The 9,293-nt window shown below is 51.6% G+C and overlaps 1 pseudogene; it reads right to left on the bottom strand.

Moving 5' to 3' along the window:
• Positions 1–7,666: 7,666 nt before the first annotated feature.
• LOC100656036 (large ribosomal subunit protein eL18-like) lies at positions 7,667–9,031 on the bottom strand (annotated as a pseudogene).
• Positions 9,032–9,293: the final 262 nt, after the last annotated feature.

The raw sequence follows: 9,293 nt of genomic DNA on the forward strand, positions 1-9,293 counted from the left end.
AAAATGCCATCACCTCCCAGCCCTGTTAATCAGGAAACGTCTGCCTTTCCTGGGACTCTCCCTTTTCTAAGTGGAAAGGGAAATTGAATCAGATGCTCTGTATTCAAATCTGTATGGATTTCAGATAATTGAATCCAAACTTTGTGTTATCATCCGGCCGTGGCTCAGATGAGATTTTCAGTCACACAGAGCGCTCGCTTTGTCACTCTAAAGGGAAACACGCAGCAATGATGCAATGACAAGAGAAATGTTCCCAGGATGGCAGTGCCAACAGGCGTGTCTCCATCTCTACACGCTGAACCTGTGCCCAGTGGGCACCCGAAGATGGGAACCTCTGCCAATCCTGAATGTTCACAATTTATTCATCTCATCCCATGGGTAAGGTCAAAATCCCAGATCTCCTTCCCTTCTGAAATAAGGTCATCTCATCCCAGCCTTAGGTTTTCACCTTTAAAGATGCTTAAGATATTTTGGTTCTTGAGTTTCCACATTTACCATTAAAGCAATTATCAGCTATAAATGCTCTGCTCCCTAAAACAATGCCATCAGAGGGTGGGAGCCTATTTGAAGTTATAAATACTTTTCTCCCTGCTATGTGTTTGGGGTGCTATATAAATCTTTAGGTGTGCAAATTTCACCATTACTAATGTTCTTTAAAATGTAATGAAACTTTTTTTTTAATTCAAAAAGCCAGCCAATCAAAACAAGCCTCTCCCAGCCCCTCAGCCGTAGACCCTCGGTATTTGCATTGCTGAGCAACTGTCATTTTATTCATGGGTTGGCATAGCCACAGCCCATCAGTAATTAAACAGGGAACAGCTGTCACTCTGCGGTATCCAAGGCAGACAGGATGGAATAATGGGCCGGCAGTAGGGGGCTGGCATGATGGGGGTTGGCACAGGGAGAGGGCTGGCGCAGGAAGAGGCTGTGGGACTGCTAGGTCTGGGCGCAGGGTTGTCCCTTGGCTCACCCACTCCAGACTTCTGTCCTGGATTCTGTGGAAAGAGGGGCAGACGCTACATAGATGGCGGAGATCGAGGGATTGGGGGGATGTTTGCTCATTTATGCGTAGACGTTTCCCGGAGGCCACAAGGGACTTGGGGGGAGGGGGAGGAGTGGGGAGGGGCACTTCTATCTTCTACCTTGTAGCCTTCTGTGCTGTTTGAAATATTTTAGCAAGCAAGCAGGTATTACTTTTGTAATTGATATTTTAACAAGCAGGCCAGATATTACTTTTGTAATTGAAAGGGCTGATTTAAAAGAGGATGGAATGCTGAGCTGTGGGGACAGAGGAAGGGAGGGGGCTCCGGACCCACCAGAGCTCCTGCTGGACTCCCAGAGACTTGGAGGGAGTGGTCCTAAATCTCTGGATAGTCAAACCTGAAGGGGTACTTAAGACCTTCTTGCCCAATATCCCCATTTGGCGGATAAGAAACATGAGGAACTTTGAGGGCTGGAGAAGGCAGTGTTTTGGGGTAACCCAGTAACTGGGGTAGTCACTGGCAAAAGCCCAGCACTGGACTGAGAATCCAGAGGTCTGATGTAACCTCAAGCAGCCACATCCATCTCTGGGCCTCCATTTTCTCCTCTAGATGAATGGGAGGGGTTTTCAGGACTATTGCACAGAGGTCCTGCTGTAGTCTTCCTGGGGCCCTGTTTGAGGTGGGCCCATTCATGCCTCATGGGGCCAAATGGGGAGCCATAGGGTGGCCCAGCCCACTGCCTGTCCCTCCCACAGCAGCCTCCACCTGGATTCCCCTTGCACTTCCCCGACTCCCAGTCTGCACAGCCCTTCTCTGGGCACCTCTCAGGGTCTCTCTCCTTCCCTCCCTCTCTCTTCTGGGCATTTTCAGGCACAATGCCTCCCAGAGACTCCTGAGAAGTCCACATCAGGGGTCTGAAGGCAGGACCTCAGGACTCTGCATTCCTATGGGCCCAGATCCCTGCCCACAGCCTGAGGCTGCTCACCACAGGACAGCCTCTTTGAGGGCCCTTCCATCCTGACTCAGGACTCCTGCTGGTCTAGAGGTCAAGGAAGGGTTCTTCCTTCCTCCTGGTCCACATGGCTCCCTTGTCTTTCTTGATTCCTGCCCCACATGAGTCAGAGAAGAACTGAGCAGACCTCCCTGGCCAGGCTACAGGAGGGGAGCACCAAAGGCTCCCCCAGGTGGGGCTCCGCTGAAGGGGCCGTCTCAGTGACACTGGATAGGGGGGACACATCTTAGGGGAATGGACTGTGCTGACTGTGGTGTCTAAGATCTGGTAGACCCAGGTCCTGCACCCTCAGTGACAGTGCTGGCCCCTACACAGGGTCTTGAGTGGGGCACTGCTTGTCCTGGGTGTGCAAATGGTGATAGGAAAGGTCCAGAGAGCCTGTCTGGGTGATGGCTCTTGTGGGAGGCTTAGGGAGGAGGGTCTGGAGGGAGGGGCAAAGGCTGGGAATCTGGAGAAGATCCTTGAGTCCCTCACTGGGAGAAGGGACTGATGACAGAAAAGGATGTTTGAAATCAGGGGTCTCTGGTGAGGCTCCTGGGTCCCAGTGGAGAGAACGCCCCATGGGATAGACGGGGCCAATGTTTACATGGAGCAATGGAAGCTTTGTGCAACCTGTCAAGCTTTGGACCCTGAGGCCTGGGGAGGACACAGACACCCAGGAGCAGGAGGTCTCCTTGGCTGATGGCACACAGTGTCCCTGGCAGTGGCTGGGTTGTGTGGCTTCTGTATAGCACCACAGAAGGGGTGGCTACCAAGGTCTCTGTGCTCTGGGACGGGCAGAAAAAGCAAGCATTTTTGTGCAAGTGAGCATGTATGTATGTGCGTGTGCGTGTTAGTTGCAAGTCTCTACTAAACCATTCGGTTGGGTGGCCCAGGAATCCCCAGAGTCAGCTAGACTTTCCAGCTCCAGTGCTCCTCTTGGCCCTTTCCCAAGCAGGACCCACCCAGATAAGCCACCGTGGTGGAAGATGTCACTCCCATCACGTGGACAGTGGGGGCTTTCCCCATGCCCCTGAAGCTGTTTGTGAGAAAGCTAGTTGGGAACCAGCAAGGAGAAGGCATTCCTGGGACAGAGCTGCGAGGCTCCCACCACCTGTCGGCAACTTTCACAGATGTGGCTTCCAGGGCAAAAGGCTGCTGTGAGAGTGAAAACCTGCTCAGAGTGCATGGGAATTTAGATTTCCTTTTGGCCTGCAGAGCCTGTTGGTGTCACGGGGCTAGTGGGCAGGTAGGCCAGACACTCTTCAGCTCCAAACACAAGACTTCAGGGGTATTTGCAGCGTGGTGGGAATACTAAAGTATCCGATAGCTCTGCCCAGAGCTGGGAGATGGTGAGGAGAAAGAAGCAGGAGCCAGGTTAGGTGTCTTGTATCCAGGGCTGGCACCTCTGGTGACCCAGTGTCTTGGGCACATGGCGTTGTTGTTAGCTGCAGTCTAGTGGGCCCCTGATTCCTGATGACAGAACAAACGCTTTCTGGTCCTGCACCATCAGTTGTAGATCAAGCTGTGTGATCCATAGGGTTTTCACTGGCTGATTTTTCAGAAGTAGATCTTAAGCCTTTCTTCCTAGTCTCTCTTAGTCTGGAAGCCCTACTGAAACTGTTCAGCATCATAGCAATATGCAAGCCTCCACAGACAGTCGGATGGTGGCTGCCGCACATGAGGAGCGTTGGCCGGGAATGGATCCCCTGAGTGGAAGATGAGAATTCTATCACTGAGCCATAAATGTCTCATCTTGGGTGCTGTCATGGATTGAATTTTGTCCTCCCAAAATATGTGTGTAAACTTGGCTGGGCCATGATTCCAGGTATTGTGTGATTGTCCACCATTTTATCATCTGATGTGATTTTCGTAGGTGTTGTAAATCCTATCTCTATGATGTTAATAAGTGGTGAGGGGTGGCAGTTGTGTTGATGAGGCAGGACTCAATCTGCAGGATTCGACTGTCTTCAGTCAATTTCTTTTGGGATGTAAAAGAGAGGCGGGGTACCTTGGACCACCAAGAAAACAGCGCTGGGAACCGAGCAAGTCCTTTTGACCTGGGATTCCTGCGCAGAGAAGCTCCTAGTCCAGGGGAAGATTGATGACAAGACCCTTCCTCCAGAGCTGACAGAGAAAGCCTTCCACTGGAGCTGAAGCCCTGAATTTGGACTTCTAGCCTACTAGACTGCAAGAGAATAAACTTCTGTTTGTTAAAGCCATTCACTTGTGGTGTTTCTCTTACAGCAGCACTAGGTGAATAAGACAGATGCATAGTTGGATCCAAACGTGGTGGAGAGATGGCTCCTGGCCTCTCCCATTCCCTGTCCTGGCAGATACACTGTCTGTCCCTTCCTGTACCTCTGGCTCCTTCCTTTCACCCTGTCACGTGCAGAGGGGGTCAATGTGGAACTGACTCGGGCATAGCAAGGGGCCCAGGCTGAGCACAATCAATTGTGCTCACAGGAGGGGGACTCTGATGGACAAGGCATCTCCATCCATCCACCAAGCCAGCAGGGAAACTTCTCCTGCTGCCACTGAGCATGTGGAGGCAGAGCCTCCCAACAAGATGCAGGTCCCACGTGGGTTGCAATATCCCCTCCTTGCCTCTCCCTGTCTCCTCTGTCCACACCTCATACTGGCCACAAGCATCGAGTGCCCCTAACAACAGTTATGATCACCATTTATTGATTACTTACTCTGTGCCAGGCACCAAGCTCTGTGCTGTACACGGATTATCTCAACAGTGCCTCGTAACAAACCCACAAGGTGGGAGCTGTTACCTTCTCCCTTTACAGATGGGGAAACTGAGGCTTACAGAGTTCTATCAATTAGGATGTACTAGCTCACCTATCCAAAACATGTAGCAGTAGTCCTAGCTCCAGGACCAGGTGCCCAAATGATACCGCCAGAACTGTCTCTCTTCACCCAGCTCTCTGCCCAGCTCTCTTTCATATCGATACCATTCTCCAGCTCCACGTGAGGGAAAGATGGCAGCCAGCATTCCCAGACCCTTATCCACCCAGGAGCCAATCCAGTAGAAAGAGCAGGTGCCATGTCACTAAGCTGGGTCATATGCTTAGTGCCAAACGAATCACTCTGGCTAGGAATTGTGATGCTGCGGTTGGCACACCCCAGGGCTTATGAGACAGTCAGCTGCTCTGGAGGCAAGAGGACAGAGTGGGGAGAGGTCCCCAGAGGAGAATGGGGTGACCAGAGGTGGATGACTCAATGCTGGGCAGGTGCCTACCGTGAAGGCCAGTTCTGATCTGGGGTCTGTGCAGGCTCCAAAGACCTCTTTCCCTTGCTTCCCTGCAATGGTCTGGGGTCAGTGGGCTCGTATGCCTGCCACAAAATCTTCACCGCACATCCACTGGAAGGACTTTGATGTGCCCCAGGCCTTGGGGACCCGTTTCTGTCAGCATCACCTCTGCTTGCGTTTCTGGGGAGGTGCACGGCGCTGGAGGTGGGGGGGTCCTCCAGCACAGGCCCTTCAAGCTGGGACACTGGGGAGCCGAATTGGGATGGCTAATGCACTTACATAACTTGAATATATGGGATGTAATTATTTTTAAAAATTTACCAATAAAATTGTCTCTGATTATTCTAGTCACAATACAAATAGCCTCAATTAGAGCAGAAATAGGGCACAAGTTTATGGCGCCCATGAATCTGAAAGTAACCTCAGCTCCAAGGCAGAAAAGCCTGCAGCTCCCTCCCGGTCCTGCCATGAATCCTGTGGCAAAATGGCCCAACTCCAGCTCGAGGGCAGCGGGCTGGGGAGAGAGAAGGAAGCTCCCTGGATCACTTGTGCCGCCAGACTTACTGGTCTCAGGCTTGTTGGGAGAGGGGAGGTCCCCAGGCCTGCTGGCAAGTCCAGGACTCTGACCCACTCGTAGGTCCATGCACCCCCTCCTTGCAGCCCTGGTGGCCCATTTGTCCCTCTGTGGTAGGCTGAGCAGCCTGAGACCCCGAGGGCCTGGAAAGGTCTCATTCAGGGCCTCTCTCCCAGCTCTCCTGGGGCTTCGGCTCTGGTCTGGCCGACCTGGCCCTTCCAGGCAGCTGGATTTGCAGGTTCCCTTTCATATCAGCTTCCACCTGCTGAGAGAGGCAGCTTCTGTTGAAAAGACCCAGGCTCATGAGATCCAACCAACCCCCCACATCACAAGTGGGGAACTGAGGCATCAAGGAAGAAAAATGTTCCAGGGTCCCGCAGCTAACAAGTGACAGGCCAGAGGGACATAAGACCCTGCCTCCCAGCCCCAGGAAGCTGTGGTGGAAGGTGGGAATGTCTCTGAGTCAACATCTGCCCGGTTAAAGGCCTGTCGGGACAGAGGTGGAACAGGCCATTCCTCAGCCGGGAGGCCAGGCCCTGGCAGTCCTCCCTGCCATCCCACCCCTCTCCTTCCCCACGGGCATCTTCACAGTGCTGAGACCCCAAGAGCCCAACTCATCAGGGCAAGATGCCCTCACCAGACAGCCATCCTCCAGGCCCAGTTGGTGAGCTGGGCTCAGCTGAGGTCCCCTCCTGGACCCACCGCTGTTCCTGCTCTCTGGTACCGCCCAGCCCAGCAGGAGGCTGGGACCTGAGGCATCTGAAGATGCAGTAGCTCTCCCCTTCCCACAGCAGTTCCGGGACACACTGCTGACCATCCGCTCCAGCCTGGGCCACCCATCCAGGAACAGTGCCAAGTCTGCAGCTCGCTTAAGCATCACAGAAGCCTGCTTGTCATTGGTGCCCACGCACTTCCTGTGCCTGTGGAGACCCTGTGGCTGATGCTCCTGCAGGCTGGGGTGGGCTGGGCAGGAGCAGGCCTGAGAAGAAGGGGTGGTCCAGGGCCCCATAGCTAATGAGTGACAGGGACACAACAAGGTTGGCAATGCCCGTCAGCCTGGGTACCTTTCCTCTTTTTCATGAACTTTAGCAATTCCCTGCCAGGTTCTAATGAAAATCTTTTTAGGATTTTTATTGAAATTGAAATAAAAACAGAAAAATTTGAGGAAAGCAGGAATTTTTATAGTATCAAGACTTTCCATTCAGGAAAGGGACATTTTTCTCTAACTTGTTGTTAGTTGCTGTCGGCTCCAGCTCACAGCGACTTTACTGAACGTTGCCGTCTTCATGATCGTTGGCATGTTTGGCCCATTTCAGTAGCTATCGTGTCAACCTGTCTCCTTGAGGGTTCCTTCATTTTCATTAGTCCTCTACTTTACTGAACATGATGTCCTTTTTTGAATATACTGTGGACTGCTGAAAGAACAAACAGATCAGCCTTAGAAGCAATTCGACCAGAATAGTCCTTAAATACGAAAATGATGAGATTTTGACTTGCTTACTTCACATATGTCTTCAGGGAAGTCCAATTCCTAGAAAAGGACAAGTTGGAAAACTTGTGAGACCTAAAAAAACAAGGCAGTCCCTCCACACTCCAGCTGTCACTGTTTCTCCAACTTGGCATGCCTTTTGGACATTTTATATTTTTCTTTGTATAGGTTTTGCCATTTTCCTATTAATATAGTTTTAGTTTTGTTGGTAGTGTGAATTAGGTCTTTTTTTTTTTTTTTACTTTCTGGTTAGCCATTCACTGGTTTATGGGAAAGTATGAATTTTTCTCTATGTATCTTCTATCAGACCACTTCTAGTGGCTCTAATTGTTACTGAAATTTTTAAATAACAGGGCAGGATCTGGGGTTAGTTGTTGTAGCCATGGCTGGCCCATTGGCCTCTGGTGTGCTCCAACTTCTGACCCTTGAGTGGACGCAAGGTTTGGTGTGCTTGTGCAGGGTTCCTGGCACCTTGTTGAAATGCCTGTATACCTCTCAGCCCTTGTGCAGACCAGGCAGCAGGACCGTGCCACAGTCCTTCAGGGAGTCCAGGGCCAGCTGGTCAAATGTGAGGGTTTTCTCTCAGCCTTGAGGATGTAGCTCTGGGCCTGGCTGCTCACTCTTAATGCACACATTTTTAGTTTGGGCATCTCCTGAACCCACCCACTGCACTGAATTGATTCTGGCTCGTAGCGACTCTATAGGACAGAGTAGAACTGCCCCATAGGAGTTCCAAGGAGCACCTGCTGGATTCAAGCTGCCAACCTTTTGGTTAGCAGCCGAGCTCTTATCCACTACACCACCAGGGCTTCCCTGAACCCACATATCATTCGTTATGTTCCCGACGACCACAGCCATATTGTTTTCCCAACCAGAAAGCTTCATCTCCTGGATCATCCAAGAAAGGGACAGGGCGGCTGGTTGGTTCAGCTCATGAACAGCCTCTTCAACACGATTTGGTTGAGGGTAGAGTCGGTTCATCTGGCCAGAAACCTGTACAGCTTGACCAACAGCCTCAGGTAGATGTCCTGGCTCTTGGGCTCCTTGGGCTGAAACTTTTGGTACTTGTGGTGGCAGATGCCGACTCCCATGGTAGTGCCTCTGGCTTAGCCAGGTCCAAAAAAGCTGGCTAAAATAGTTTTGCAGTTAATTCTCTTGGATTTTTTAGATAAACATAAACATATTATCTGTAAAGAATGATAATATTGCTTCTTCCTTTCTACTCTTTGTATTGCCTTTTTTTTTTCAGTCATATTGTGTTGGTTACGTACCCTTGTTTAAAACATCTCCAGCTTCTCACAGAGGCACCAGAGATAGACCCCTAAGAGCCCCGCAGACCCAAGCCCATCTGCCAAGACCCCTGATTCTGTGTTCCCCAACAGCACTGGACGTTCCTGTCTTTTCAGCACTCCCACAATTTCAAATGCACTACATGTTCCAGGACTGTCTCTTCCTTTTCAGGGGACCTCCAGGGCCAGGCTATACATCAGGCACTGCTGGGGGTAGAGGCAACTGATCCCTGATCATCTAAGTGGCTCCTTATGCTGGGGGCTTCAAGGAAGATGTTGCCTGGCCTTGTTCTCAGAATCTCAGAACCTCTTGGGGGCCAGCGACCCACGGTTGCTATAGTGCTGACCACAGGAATGAACCCATTCCCTGATTTGAGATCCCTCTGAGCGTTTCCTCCCAAGGCCTGGCAGGCGGGAGTCTCCATGATGCTCCCAGCTGTGAAACCCTGGTCCCATCTTCCAATGGTGCTGTCAGATCCTTGTTCAGTGTGTGTTTACTGAGCACCCACTACCTGCCACACCCAGTGCTGTGGCCTGGGGGTGCAGAGAAGACCAGATGAGGATGGGGGAGAAGACTTGACCCATGGTGCACATGGCTCAGGAATTGGAAGCCAGGGACTGGGGGTGGCTTGGGGCCCAAAGTGGCCACTCCTGCTTGGCTTTATGGGGGCAGGGTAGCAATGTAGGGAACAGGTGGGGATCACC

Source organism: Loxodonta africana, chromosome 21 (assembly GCF_030014295.1).
Source record: "Loxodonta africana isolate mLoxAfr1 chromosome 21, mLoxAfr1.hap2, whole genome shotgun sequence".
NCBI classification, from domain to species: domain Eukaryota; kingdom Metazoa; phylum Chordata; class Mammalia; order Proboscidea; family Elephantidae; genus Loxodonta; species Loxodonta africana.